We start from the raw sequence: 15,269 nt of genomic DNA on the forward strand, positions 1-15,269 counted from the left end.
CCCAACCACTTCCAGTTAATTCAAGCCAACTACTGAACCACACTTGTGATCTCTCCTAGCTGTATCTCGCATCACAGTAACCAAACTTTTACAGAAACATCTCAACAATGATTGATGAGAGGAGAGAACATATTCTAACAGGCCCCATAAAAGAATTATTTGCGAAGACGATATCTTAGACACATGGCATTGCCCTGCAGCACTCGCTTGAAGCCCACTACAGCCAAGATATTCTTTTCTGAAGCTTGGAGTACCATTCACCTACACTACAAGTCAGAAACCTATATTATTCCCTCGCTCTTATAAAAAGCTAAGAGCATGTTCACTTGATCGTATCAACCATGCTAATCAGTTATGATATAGTATTTTTCTCTTACAATAAAACAGCATCAGTCAACTTATAAGCTACAGAAACGATAAGCGAACATGATGTAAATAGAAAGCTGTGCGTATCATCAGTGGTGACCGGCGCACAATCCTGTCAACATCCTCCACGTGCAACCTTAAACCTCAATATGATCTGGAATTCAAAAATTCAAACCAGTCGAATGAATATTTAAAGACACGATAAGGAGAAGAGATTCAAAATTAATTAATTGTAAATTTATAATTTGGGGGGAGGGGGAAAGTAGTTGGTTTTGTAAGAAAAAAAAGGCAAGTGAGATTTGAAATGGAATGGCGTGGTGTTCACAAGTAACAACTGCAAGGAGAGGCAGCCACCCGTCCCCACCGTCCATCCCTAAAACATCGCCACGTCCCGCCTGCGCCACCCCCCAATGTCCGTGGCCACCGGCGGCGGCGGCGTCCACCACCGAGTCCAATGCCCAAGCCCCACTACGCCGCTTCCTCGCCGCCGCATCCGCCGCCGCAGCAGCCGCCGCTCCTCCCGCTCGCGCTCGTCCCGCCGCGGCAGTGCCCGCTTGCCGCGGTCCTGCTGGCGCTGCTCTCGCTGCTGCTCGCCACAGCGCTCTGGCTCCTCCTCGTGCTCCCCCCTTCCCAGGGGGCGCCCCCCGCCGCCGCATCTGAGCACTCGGCGCTGTCGGATGCGCGCGCCGCGGCCGCGGCCGCGGGCCCCGGCGCGGCCTCGCCTCTCTCGCTCGGCCACATCGTCTTCGGCATCGCGGGGTCGGCGCATCTCTGGCCGCGCCGCCGTGAGTACGTCCGCCTGTGGTGGGACCCCGCCGCGATGCGCGGCAACGTCTGGCTCGACTGCGGGCGCGCCCGCCGCGCCGGGGCCTAGCGCCCCCTGGGAGGGCTCCCTCCCGCCGATCCGGGTGTCCGAGGACACCTCGCGGTTCAGGTACACCAACCCCACGGGCCACCCGTCGGGGCTCCGGATCGCACGCATCGCCGCTGAGGCCGTGCGCCTCGTCGGCGGAGGGGCGGGCGCGCGGTGGGTCGTGCTTGTCGACGACGACACCGTGCTGTGCCCCGACAACCTGGTCGCCGTGCTCAGCAAGTACGACTGGAGGGAGATGGTGTACGTCGGGGCGCCGTCCGAGAGCCACTCCGCCAACACCTACTTCAGCCATAGCATGGCTTTCGGAGGTGGCGGCGTCGCGCTCAGCTTCCCACTCGCCGCTGCACTCGCGCAGACGCTCGACGTGTGCATCGAGAGGTACCCCAAGCTGTATGGAAGCGACGATCGCCTCCATGCCTGCATTACGGAGCTCGGCGTGCCCCTATCCCGTGAATACGGATTCCACCAGGTATCTAGCTTGCCCTTCAACATTTTGCCGGGATTGAATTGTAAAGCTGCTGGCTACAACTCTGATCGCCTGATACAGTTAGTATTGCTTTTACTATTGTGCTATGTGGGACTTCCTCATAAACTAGTTCTCAGCCACAGCCACAAATGACATTCGTTCGTGGATTGATCCCTCTTTTCCATTCGCGAGTAGTTACACATTCTATGTGTAAACACCCCCAAAAATTGTTTGGAGTCTTCATGAATCATTCTCCCAATGTAGAGGTTAGTCTGGATGCCTCTGTTGATGTTTCAAACTTTGCCATATGTCATCAGTCATACTTGTTTCATTAGGGCAGAAAGGAAGGTAATGCTTTCCACTGTTGCCCCATCTGAGCTGGTCAATTTTATCATTGACTGATTGTGCTTCAACAAAAGTAGGGCATTGCCAGAGTGGTTATGACAGTGAAAGGAAAGTTTGGTAGGACTTGAAGGTTGCTTTTGTTTGGTCGCTTTTCTTCCCTGGACACTTTTGCTAGGATTTGCTTGGTTATTCTACAGTATTGTCTGTCTCTCAATGCCAATCTGAAAATCGGCAGTGGATGTGGATGTGCCTGAGAATGATAATAGCTTATTACTAAAAAATGTTTTGTTTTCTGCTATCGTAATAAAAAATTAGATTAAATTGATTTTCTGCTTCGTTAGTCTGAGCATATATGCTGATAAAACCCATCCATCCTACTAACCTACTAATTCCATTTTTTCTTGTCATATATCAGTGGGATATCAGAGGCAATGCTCATGGGTTATTGGCATCTCATCCAATTGCTCCTTTCATCAGTATCCACCATGTGGAGCTTGTGGACCCCATATACCCTGGATTGAACTCTCTTGAGAGTCTGGAGCTGTTTACGAAGGCTATGAAAATGGAACCCATGAGCTTCCTGCAGCGTTCAGTTTGTTATGATCAAAGCCAAAGGCTTACATTTGCTATCTCGTTGGGCTATGTTGTTGAAGTATACCCCAATGTTCTTCTTCCTCGTGATTTGGAGCGATCGCAACGTACTTACATTGCTTATAATAGGATGAGTCAGAGAAATGAATTTGATTTTGACACTAGAGATGTTCAGAAGTCTTTGTGCAAGAAGCCAATCTTATTTTTGTTGAAGGATGTCTGGAAGGATGGAAACATAACTAGGGGATCTTACACACGATCAAGTGCTAGGGATGACCTCAAAAGAAAGGTGTTTTGCTTCCGGTCACCCCCTTTACCTGACATAGATGAGATCCAAGTTTCTTCGTCTCCATTAAGCAAGCGCTGGCATCTGGTTTGTACTATCATTTCTTAACAGTACCTCATTGCCTCTCTTAATTATTTACATGTGCTAAGTTACCATTCTGCTGATATAGGCACCAAGAAGGTTGTGCAGTGCACTCAAAGGATCTATTGATGGTACTCTTTTTATGTTTGTTCGGCAATGTGGACGTGGGACTTTTGGCTCAGCTTTCTGATTCCTTATGACTGATGGGAAACAGAGATGTATATTTTCTGTCCAGATGATACCTGGAAGATATAGTTACCGCCCTACATTCTTTGAGTCAACTATCATTGGGGCTCTTTTTCTGCCTCAAACGCTTGAGAGTAGCCAACTGCTTGTTATAATTGGTAGTTACTGAAGGTAGTTTCTGTATCCTCTCTTAGTGGATTACATTTAAAAATAGCATGTTAGTGTTAATGAGAAGTACCTGTGTCCTATAAGGCACTTTATAGCATAAAGCATTAAGATGGCTTCTCAGCCTAGTACAATTTGCTGTTCCAGTATTGTTGACCAATCATGTGCTTGATGCAATCATTTTATTGTTTCTTGCCACCTTGTTGCCTACAGGGCATCTACTGCCAAGAACAGATTAAAGTGAGCCATCATTCGTGGGCTAAAATTTTGACAGCTTCAAGTTCAACATGAATGAGATTTGGAAATGATATGTAATAATTGAGCGGCAGAGCTCCTGCCTTTTATTTCAAAAAAAATGAAAAGAAATGATATGTGATAAAGTTAACAACTATTTCATTTTTACTTGGGAAAAGCCTTGTGTGTTGCACCGTTACTGGAGTTCCAAACTAATTTCATGTGCACATATAATTAATTTAATGACCATGGTTGTCCTTAATGTTCTATTTTCATACCTTGCTTTCAGAATTATACACACTTTTACACAGTTGCCTTCTGTTGCCTAATTCAAGATGATACAAAATGAATGCCTCTCTCATATTAGTTATGCCAACAGGCACCTATAATAAATTGCCATAATAACTAAAGTTTTTTACTATTTTGCTGAGTTTCTGAATTCTGAAATATGGTGCTGATATTTTTAATGTTTCTGCACAAAGATGTCCTGTTCAGTACAATTGTTACCGTAACTATCCTTGAACTTGACTCTTGCTCTTGGTATGAACAGGAATAGACCATTCTTTGCGGATTTTCTTTGACTTTTCCTTTGCTAGCGATACTTGTCTGCTTGTTTTATTGTAGGAAGCAAAGGTCTTTGGGGGTTTATACAAACTAATTCATCCTTTTACTTAGAAGGATAAAACTTCTTTGTTTTAAACCATGGAGTGTAGTTCAAGCTTCATTTTTCCTTTCCACGAAATAGGATTCTAGAGGGATATATAGATGTGCATGTTGCTAAAAAAGTGGAATGCAACAGAAAATAACAGTATGCTTGCTGATTGGAGACAAGAGATTCATTCTGTCCACAGAATAACTGTGACTTTATAATTCCTCTGGTGTAACTAGGTTAGGAGGTTGAGTCACTGTGATATAGAGTAAATGATTGCTTTGCATGGATCTAGTTGAATCCATGCATGTGCTCCTCCAAAGCTGATCACTGGTCTAGTTAACAGTCATATTGATGATCAACCAGTTTCCTGGGCAGAATTCGGGGGAAATGCTTGTATTAATTCAATCATTTGGTCATAAACATTCCTGTTAGTGGAAAATGATTTAACCTGAAAGTGCAGCACTGGAGTTCATCTTCTTCTCTAGTGTATGTCCTCAATGTTGAATATGTTCCACAAGGTTCCTTTTCTTGAGCTCAACAACTATAAACTTTAAACCTATAGAAGCAGCTAGAGACGAAAACATAAAATCCCAATTGGTGGAGGTGGAGCTAGTTCCTTGGTTAGGAGATTGCAAGTTAATTTTCTGTTATCAGGTATATTTTTTCAAATACTGTGCTTGCTGGAAAGTGATCACAGTCACAGCAGTACATGGAATCTGAATCATAAAAGGAGCAGTTATTTAGAAATCTTATATGCACTGCTAGGTCAAGATTTGTTTTCCTATTGTATTTTTGGGTTTTCCAAAGACTTCCATCTTGAACAGCTTATAATTTGTAAAAGAAATAAATATCTTTTCAAGTAAATCTGCATCATAGGCCGAAAAAAATTCAAAAGAAAAGTCAAAATGCTGCATTAACATTAGTTACATAATTAAAAAAAAGGGCAGTACCCAGTGCAGAGAGCTCCCGCTCTGTGCGGGGTCTGGGAAAGGGTGTCAGTGGCAAGCCTTACCCTCGCCTGTGCAATGCGAGGAGACCGTGACTCGAACCCGGGACCTTCCGGTCATAGGCGGTAAGACTCTACCGCTTGCACCAGGCCCACCCTTCAAACATTAGTTACATAATTGAGATTAATTATTTGGAAACTTATTTCCCTTGTGTAAGATCTTTCAAGATTTGTGTTTGCATGTGTTGGTGCTAACTGTTTCTCTGTAAATGTTTTTTTTTCTTTCATGTTTCCATGTAATGCTTGCCATAGTCAGTGCTTCATGCTGTGCTTGCATACATGCCAATCTGTTAGCAAGGTCGTGTATTGTCTTTGTTGATTTTAATGGAAAAATCAGTCTAAATATGCTAGAAGTGTACAATTTGCCAAATTGACTTGAACTTTCTGAAATTGCCTTTTGTAGCAGTTGCTGACAGAAGAAACTCTGCAGAAAAGACATGCTGGAGATTTTTGCTTTGGAATCTCTATGTGGCTGGTGTCTGATACTTGGAGGACTGAGGCCTAGTGAAGAGGCCTTAGACTAAAGCTGCGGTAGGGATGAGAACTAACTGTCTGGTTTCATTCTAGAGACCAGTTTACCCACCTTCGTGGATTCTCCATGAAGTGTGTGAAATCAGGTAAGAATAGTAATATGTTAGTCGGGGGTTTTAGTGCTGTAATCCTGTAACCCTTCTTCATAGTTCATACCCTAGTTTGGTTGCGAAACAGTGTAAAGCATGCCAGCCGTTATGGATAACTCATTCAATCTATTCTTTCCTGTGAGGTTTCAGAAACCTTCCCGTCCTGTGCCTCCTCCTGTGGAAGGGAGCATTAACCAAAGAGTCAGGTCCAGTATGATATTTGAGCAATTGACTTTAGAATTTGGACTATCTAGTCCTAGATTCATCCATAGCTGTTGGAACACGGGGGTAAAGTTTTCAGATTTCTAAGGGAATCGAACCATTTCTTCATTTTCTTGTGAAATTTCAACGAGCTGAACAGAACAGGCCCTGAAGTTTACTCTTTCCTTTCAGTTGTGTCGGACTTCATCTAGTGTATTTTTTTTTAATAATAATTCATTTAGTGTCGAAGTCACTTTATTGCGGTATGTCTAATGTTTGAGTTTAAATGAACATGGACCTAACTCCCTTTCCAATACCTTGATCTAGTTGTTAGTTTGCTTGCAATTTACTCTAGCCAAAGGCCCCCGTTCGGCTTGTTGAAACTTGGCTGAATTGGCTGAAAACACTGTTTTGGCTGAATTGTTGTGAGAGAAAAATACTATTCCGGCTGAAAAAAAAAACAAACTGAATAGTGTGGATTATAAGGTAAGCCGAACGAGGCCATGTGTGAGGACTCAGGTTTCTTCTAGTTTCTCGTCATTGTGGGAATGCTGATTGTCGAACATAAACCTCCATCAAATTATCCTCTGAACAATGCTTTATATTTATGCTCTCCAATCTCCAGTATTTAACCAGCAAATTTTTTTTGCAGTGTTATTTTCAGTATTTTTTTTTAGGGGAGTGTTTTTCTCAGTAGTGAACAAATGAACATGTTCTGTCGGCCTGATGTATCCACGGCCCCAAAATCCCATCCTAGTAGAATGCTTTCAGGCCCATCGAGGTCCACAGACTTTTGTTATCCATCTCAGGTTCCATATATCATTCGAAAGGCTATAGCTTTTTTTTTTTGGGTATTGAAAAGGCTGTACTAGAAGGGTGGGACTGGTGCAATCGATAGAGTCTTACCGCCTGTGATCGGAAGGTCCCGGGTTCACGGTTTTTCTCGCATTGCACAGGCAAAGGTAAGGCTTACCACTAACATCCTTCCCTAGATCCCTGCACAGAGCAGGAAGCTCTCTGCACTGGGTACGTCCTTTATTGAAAATGTTGTACCACGAAACCCTCGTGTAACAGGATTGCAGTATCGAAATGAAACTCATAGCACGGCTTTCAGACTGGAATTGAGATTTCAGGAATGGTTGGAATGCTTGGATAGAAGCCACAACTCAGTAGCAAATATGAGTAACTTGGGCGTTTCACCCCAGGAGTGTTGCAAGGAAATAGGGCTCCATTTTCATCCGTTTATGCTATGTCAGCCAGTACTTTGGGTTTGACGTAACCTAAGGGCGCCGGTTGAAACGCAAGAGTTTCGTATGAGACGGAATAGAAGTAGAACAGGTATCCTTTGGCAACCGCCCCCCCCCCCACCCCACCCCCGCACACACACACACACACACCCGATTCAGAACATGTATGTCCTCTTTTAGCTTGCTGCTGGGTCCACTGTCCACAGGTGCATGGGCTTCTTCTCCTCGTCTGGAGAACAGAGGAGTCTTCGGTTTGGCCACTACCAAAATCACCGTGTCCCGTGATTGCCCACCTTTCGCGCGTGGGCCTCGCTGCGAGCAACACCGACCTGATCCTGGATCAGAAAGAGTAAAAGACCACACGAACATGATACGGAAGTTTCTGTGTGGAAAAAAACTCCTTTCCTTTTCCTGCAGTGCCTTGCAGGCTGTCCATTGTCTATTCCACACTGCATGTTTTGTTAGTTCTCTGCCTAACTAACTAACACAGGTATTCTGCTCTACCTCTCGTCACCGTATCCATTTCGCCCCAGTAGGTGGTAACCTATTATTCCAGTGTAAAAAAGACAGGCGACGGTGGTATCTTGCGTTGCGTGCAGCCGGGGAACTAGGTGATGTTGCCGTCCACGCCGGCGATGGCAAGCAGTAGTAGAATTTGGTTTTGACACACGACGAGTCTTTGACTGATGGTGCCGTTCTAATTAACTTTTAGGTCTTGCATCTGTGGAAGTTGGTAGGAAACCTAACCGGAAACCCCAATAAAGTAAGCCCTTGTTTAGTTCCCACCAATTCCAGAATTTGGCACTATGCAAAAAGAAGATTCCCCATCACATCAAATTTGTGGTACATGCATGGAGTACTAAATGTTGACGAAATCAAAAACTAATTGCACAGTTTGGTTGTACTTTGCGAGACGAACGTTTTGAGCCTAATTAGTCAACGATCGGACAATTATTACCAAATAAAAACAAAACGACACTGTAGCTACAGTGTTGATGCAGTGAATTGGGCGGCGCTGATTCGGCCGAACTAAACAGGCCCTAAAGCGATCGACGCGATATCGATGATTGGCCATACCAAACACGAGCTCGAATCTTCACACCCGTTTCGAACGCGGTTATTAGAGCGTGAATAAAGCCATCCCTAATAATAATAAAAAGGCAAAATTTTCGATCATTTTTTTTGTCCATCTATTTATTTTTGTCCATCTCCCTCTAACTACCGAACAATGAAGGCCCTGTTCGGCTGGCTAGAAAAACGGCTGATGCTGATTTGCTATGAGAGAAAAACACTATTATTTCGCTAAAACGGTACGGCTGATAAATGCAAGCGAACAGGGCCGAAGATTTTCTTATGTCCGGACTTATATATATAATAACCCGTGCCCATACGAGTAAGAATAGCTCTTGTCTATCGCGATGCGTAGTTCAATTCCAAAACATATTGGGTCGTGTATTCACCCGGACTCATAAGTCGTGCTATATTTATTGTTTTCTAATCTTTATAAGAAAAATAGTAGAAGTTAGAACGAAGATTATTGAAAAATCGGACAAAAACGGAACATAAAACCAAACGAAAAAAAAGATACACAACGTGGAGAAAAAGGAAAAGAACAAAAAAAAAGAAAGAAAACGGAAACAGCAAAAAAAAGAAGAAAAGATACACAACGTGGAGAAAAGGAAAAAACAAAAAAAATCTCGTATTCCCTTTTAAATCACGTATGCAAACTACTTTTTTTTCTACTCGGTCGAAGGGTTTTTGTTCTAGGATTCATAGTCTAATATAGGATCCGATAAAAAAAAACTGGGACTCCTGCCGTTTAATAAGGCCCCGTTCGCTGGTCTCAAACTTGACTGAAACTAGCTGAAAAAACACTGTTCTAGCTGAATTGTTGTGAGAGAAAAATACTGTTCCGGCTGAAAAAAGAAGTCGAACCAGCCGAATATAGGGTAAGCCGAACGGGGCTTATGTAGCTGTATTGGCAAGGCGGCGACTACCCGAGCGGTCAGGCAGAGGTTGAAGATGGCAGGGGAGGTGACGCGCCGGCCTCGCGTGCTCGACGCCACGAGCCCCGCGCGCTCGACCTCGACGCCCCGTCCGCGAGACGCGAGCTGACGCCTACCCGTCTTCGCCGCCGCCCCTGCCCGCCTTCACCGTCTCGCCGCTAACAGCGCGCCCGCCGCAGCCGGCTACCGCCGCCCACTGGTCGACGAAGACAGGAGACCGACACCACCGAGACCGTGCCGTCTCGCCGCTGCCCACGCTGCGGCGCGCCCGCCGGTAGACGGAAAAGAGACCGGCAGCACCACAGACTGCGCTGTCTCCCCGTGCCCGCGCTGCGTCGCGCCCACCGGTCGCCGGAGACAGGAGACCGGCACCATCGCAGACCGCAACACGCGCGGTAGCCTTCGCATTTGGGGAACGGGAGTCCGACGAAACAGTTGCGAATCAGAGCCGGTGCCCGATGGTGGTGCCTACATGTCAGTTGGGCTGGTGGAAGATTAGTTGGGTTGTTGGGCCTTGTTCAGCTGTTGTTATGTTAACAAGGGAATCTAACGATTTATTTGCCAAAAATAAAAATCTAACGATTTAACTACCGCCGTCAATTTTTTTGTCAAAAAAAAACTACCGCCGTCAATTTTGGGACAATTTTTCATTTTGAAGCAATAAAAGGGTTGCTGACCTTTCCAAAGTTTACATTCTGGTACTAATCTATGACTGCAACCATGTTACCATTACCATAATAATATATTATAGCACATATAAAATCTTGCTTTTATGATGCGCTCAATGGTGTTGCTAGAGCTTATGCCAAACAAATCTTATGGAAGAGTTTGGTACTGATGAAACCTCACTGTTGAATTGTGTCTCAATTGTGTCTCAAGTAATATTTTTTCCTATTTTCACAAATTGTATTCCAAATATCAGTAAAGTTTGGTATACGTACATGGTGATCATATCCGCGCTACCTGATTTTTGGTTGGGCATGTTTGTTAGTACCAATTATTAAAATCCTAACGGAACGGAATAAAAAGAATCTAACGGAACACCAAATGAGCAATGCCTGCCTGCTTGCGCAGCAGTTACGATCAGACCAGAGTCTGAGTAGCAACGGCGGCAGGGCCGGGGCACACGGGCGGGTTGCCCAACCCAACAAGCAGTTTTGCGTGGAGACAGACAGAGGGCGGTTGCATTTGAATCGGAACTGCCAGCGCAGGGAAGAGACGCATCCAGCAGTCACCAACCACAACCAGATGCGTGCGTGCGTGCCGTAATGGAGGCTCTACCGCTGATTTATTAGGAGAGAAAAATATTGTACCATAATTGATAAACCGGCTTATAATAGTAGCCGAATAGAGGTGGAGAAGCCAACGCGCGGGACGGCGCGCTGGCCGTGGCCGGCGCCTCGTCTCGGGTCTCGCTTCTCCTGTTCTGCTGGCCCCGGGCCCCGGCACGCGCGAGCGCGATGCGAAGCCGTGGACCTTGCAGCTGCACGGACGTGTGAAGCTGAAACCGCGGGAGCAACCGTTCCCGCGGCCCTGTTCAGTGCGTTGCCGTAGTACGTACGTACCGGTAGTAGCTTTATCAGCTTCAATCAAAGTGGAGAGTTCACCACGCTGCAGATCCAGGGAGAATGAGTGGCCGTGGCATGGAGAAGATGCGCTCTTTGTTTAGTCTGTGGTACGGAGTACTTACTATAGTGGATGCAAATTCATGGTGTTAATACCGTGCCGTTCAGACACTGCCGACTGCAGACCACGCGCCGCTGCGGCGCTGCGCACGATTATTGACGCTGCGATAGTGACTTGCTTGGATCGATATTATTACCGGTTGCAGCGTCCAACTCTAGAGCCGTGCATGGCCCGAAGAATATTTACAGGTTTTATCTTGAAGCATCTATCGCCTAGCTAGCTAGTGGTGGGTTGTCAAACTAGCTGACCACACGGTAAGAAACACTTGTTGATATATATATGCGCGACAGCGAAACGGACCGGATCAATCGATATGTACCAGAACTCTCGAGAGATGTAACAAGTGGTACTTTACTAAACGACCACGAGACGAAGGAGAGCGAGGGCCGGAATTGACAGCTAGACCTCGATCGTTAGGGAGAATCAGAACACACACGTTTAATTAACCGTCACGATCGGGGTGTCAAATTATCGCCAAGCTAGCTAGCTGCTGCGGCGAGAACGTGTTCATGCATGCACGCTGTCAAATTGCTCTCCTGTCACCAGATAAAGTTTAGTACGTATTTGGTCCTCCAATAATTGTGTGCCATTGTACTGCGCGCTGTACACATAGTATATATAGGAGTATGAATAAATATATCTATCTATAGCTAGCTAGCGTACGTGCCATACCAACCACTGATATCAACGCTTACCACGGGTCATAAATTAGTTATTATTCGTAACAATCACGACACTGGAGAGCGAGAGAGAGCTGTTCATCTTTGACTCTCAAGTCTCAACCCAAACCCTGCCGGTATTTCCCACCGGCCCAAACAACTGCGGTTAAAACTAACTCTGACCACCACACCACGTCACCACCTCGCTTACGTGAAGAACCGAAACATATTTTCAGGCGGATCGACCGATCAGCGATCAGAATGAAATCTGAACGCAGCTCTGACAGCAGCAGCCGCGCGCGCACTACGGACGGGCGCTGACGGTTACGTGCAAGCGCCGGCGCCGCCGATGCGGCGCGGTCCCCGTGTGGCCGAGTGCGTGTGTCCTTGCCCCGGCGGCACTTACTACTACAGCCCGCACTATTAGAACTCTGGAGCGGCAGGGAGGTGAACAGAGCGATCGATCGAGGGCGTACCGTACGTGGTGACGATCGCGCTGGATACCTGAATGACTCGCTGACTTCACTTCACGTGTGAGTTGTGTACTAGTACTACATGTACAGGCACTACTGGTGCCTTTCGTCTGGACATTGCGCGAGCTAAGTGGAGTCCAAGTGCGCGCTGAGAGCAATGAAGGCTACTGAGTGAAGGCCGGACAAGCAGATGCTCGAGCAAAGATTGCATTGGGTGTTAAATGCGGGGTGTGTGTTCACAAATCGATCAGAACCGTATCGTTCCCAGTGGAGTCGCATCAGTCACTTCTCAGTGGGAGAAGGAGTAGGGTGTTCAGATAGGTGAGCTACATCTATTGGTTGCAGGCTTGCAGCCTTGCAGGATCGGTTGCATGCAGCCGTAGAATCTCTACAGTTTTACAGGTGGGTACTACTTGCTTGCTGCTGCTTGTACTGTATGCAGGAGTAATTGGGATGCGTAGGGGGTTCAGAGTTTGGTGGTGTAGCTTTGGCCTTCATGGCCTGGCAGCCTGGCCCTGGCTTGCTCTTCTGAAATCTGAGCTGAACTGAAGAACCGGGCATCGGTGCAGGTGCAGGCCGGTCGGCATCTGCATGCAATTCCCGTGCCTGGGACGATGAACGGCGTGACAAGAGGATCGGAAGAGCAAGCAGCAGCAGCAGCAGCCAGCTGGTGGAGTCCCTATCCGCTGGGGGTCTCGTGTCTCCACCTTGACGGGAAACGCCGCGCGTTGTTTTCCACCGCGCCTTTAATTGGTTCCGGCGGGCCGGACGGCCGGCCGCTGCGTCCACGACCGGCGACCTCGATCGATAGCTATCTGTAGGGAGAAGGAGAATGAGATGGATAGATGTGGAATTATTTGGCTTTTCATGATGCGTGTGACCGCGTGATGATGGCTGGCGCAACCGCAGCCACGCGTGTGGCTGGTCAAGCCGCTTATTTGGTAGCCGTGCCGCTGCTGCCGTGAAGGTGGCCAACAGTGACGCCACTAGTGCTAGCATGCTGCTGACAGCGAGATGCTCTCACTTCAGCACTTCAGCTCGCTAGCTCTTGCATGCTCCTCCAAGGAAGACATCGTTTGCTGGGACTAAAAAGAACCGGGGTGACTGTGACCCTTCAAGCTTGGCTTGATTTTACTTTACCTGCTTGCAATTGCTTAGTTGGGTTCAGTATTGCATCTCATCATCATAAAGGGTAAATTGTGTCGCTTTAAGGTGGCCAATTTGCGCCGCAACTTGATCGACTCCTGGAATTTTCTTTTAGTCGTCAACTTGATCGATCAAGTTTAGGATTTTGTTCTCTATAGTATACAACTGTGAAAACTGACTTGCGCGCTTAATTTCCAACTAAAAAAAATTACATCGAATTTCTTACTAATGAAGCACCCACACCACACATTAGTCCTCGGCAAACCGGAGCAATGCAATTATTCAGATTTATTTATGCCGGCCGGACTCCAGTATCGAACACGAACATGCATGGAACAAGGTGGGAAAAACATTTTAGACATCCTTATCTGGAGAACGCGCAACATCTTAAATCGTAATGAAGCTGACAAGAACCAGGTCAAATCAAAACGATGATAGGAACTGGTCAGCGCGTACGCTCCGGTCAAACATCGCGGAAAAAATGAAGAAACAACCGCGAGGCTAGCTCTCTGTCTGCATGCACGCACGCACGCGAAACCGTGTTCTTCTTCTTCTTCTTCACCTGCCGCATGATCCCGTCCACCTTTTCACAGCAGGCAGCCACCACCAGCAGCTAGCTACCATACATGCATGTCGGCCTCTCGATCTCGCCTCGCTTGTTGCCAGTTGCCGCCGATCCCGATTGACGTTTGACAGCCGATGGAATGTATTGCTGCGGGCTTCACCGCTTCAGCGATGGAAAAAGAAGACCAATTCTCCCTTGGTTTCCTTCCCTACGAGAGTAATAGTAAAAGGCAAGGCCTTGTTGTCGCCATTGGCATTGGCAGCGGTAACTGTCACCCACTCGCCGCTCGGGTCGCGATTTTTTTTTATTTTTTACATTTTTTAAAACTATTTTTAAATTTAACATTGTTTTTTTTTATTTTTAAATCTAACATTTTTGTCCGCGCCTATTGCAAACGCTGACGCATCATGCATGGCGGCGCGGCAACGGCGATGACATGGCAGGGGCACGGGCCCTGGTCGGCTGGCATGACAGGCGCTGTCGCCCTGCACATCTTGGCGCGGCAGGGCCGACTTAATGTCGCGCCGCGAGCCTCCCTCCCTCTCTCTGCCTTACGTCGAACAATGGTGAGGGCGCCCGAGCCACCCCCCTCCCGCCTCACAGAAGCCTGCCGCCGCCCGGCCCTCCCTGCCCGTCTCCCTCCCTCCCTTTCCCAAGCTTCTCCTCGGCCTTGGTCACGGTAACGATGCTCTTATTTGTCGTTTGAACGGTGGATTCAAAGATTATGAATGGTAGCTAGGGTTTGGAGGATAAGTATATTTGGGCTAGGGTTTGGAAGAAAATATTAGTTCGATTTTGTCATTGTTAAGGTTAATTAGTTAGTTAGAAGCATGTTACCATATTTAGTGTGAGGTATTGTCTTAGTTGTAATGCAAATGGTTCTCCTTTACATTAATTTGCGATGTTTTAATCGATGTTAAATTACAACCGTTTTATTAGATGCAAGACATATATCGGGAGCAGTTGTGGCGAAAATGGGGTCATCCTAGAGAATTGTACCCCGACACGTCTAGCAAAAATGCCCCCGTTCCTTCTGACCTCCCTGTCCCTAACTGTGACTGTGGTCATCCGGCTGATGTGTTTCAATCGAGACATCCAGACACAGCGGCTCATTGCTTCTACATATGCAATCATTTTAATGTAAGTATTTTTTGTATGTTTTTTTCTTCATTTGTGTTACTAGGTTACTAATATTTTATTGGAATCTTGTTGTGTAGGCCCATGAGAGGTGTTTTTTTTCAGTGGATCGACGGTGCAGACAAGTTTGACCCAAGGTACCTTCTTTTCGACGATTGTTGGTGAGGGAGACATCCACGTGAGCACTTTGAGCGGTGGGTTCCACATCCCCCTAACCCTCCTCCAATGACGGCTAAGGAGAAGCACTTAGCCACACTTAGACGACTCGAGGAACCGC

At 46.7% G+C, this 15,269-nt stretch overlaps 1 pseudogene; it reads left to right on the forward strand.

The window, feature by feature from the left end:
* Positions 1-699: 699 nt before the first annotated feature.
* Positions 700-6,253, forward strand: LOC136484420 (uncharacterized; annotated as a pseudogene).
* The last annotated feature ends 9,016 nt before the right edge of the window (positions 6,254-15,269 follow it).

This window comes from Miscanthus floridulus, chromosome 1 (assembly GCF_019320115.1).
Source record: "Miscanthus floridulus cultivar M001 chromosome 1, ASM1932011v1, whole genome shotgun sequence".
Lineage (NCBI taxonomy): Eukaryota > Viridiplantae > Streptophyta > Magnoliopsida > Poales > Poaceae > Miscanthus > Miscanthus floridulus.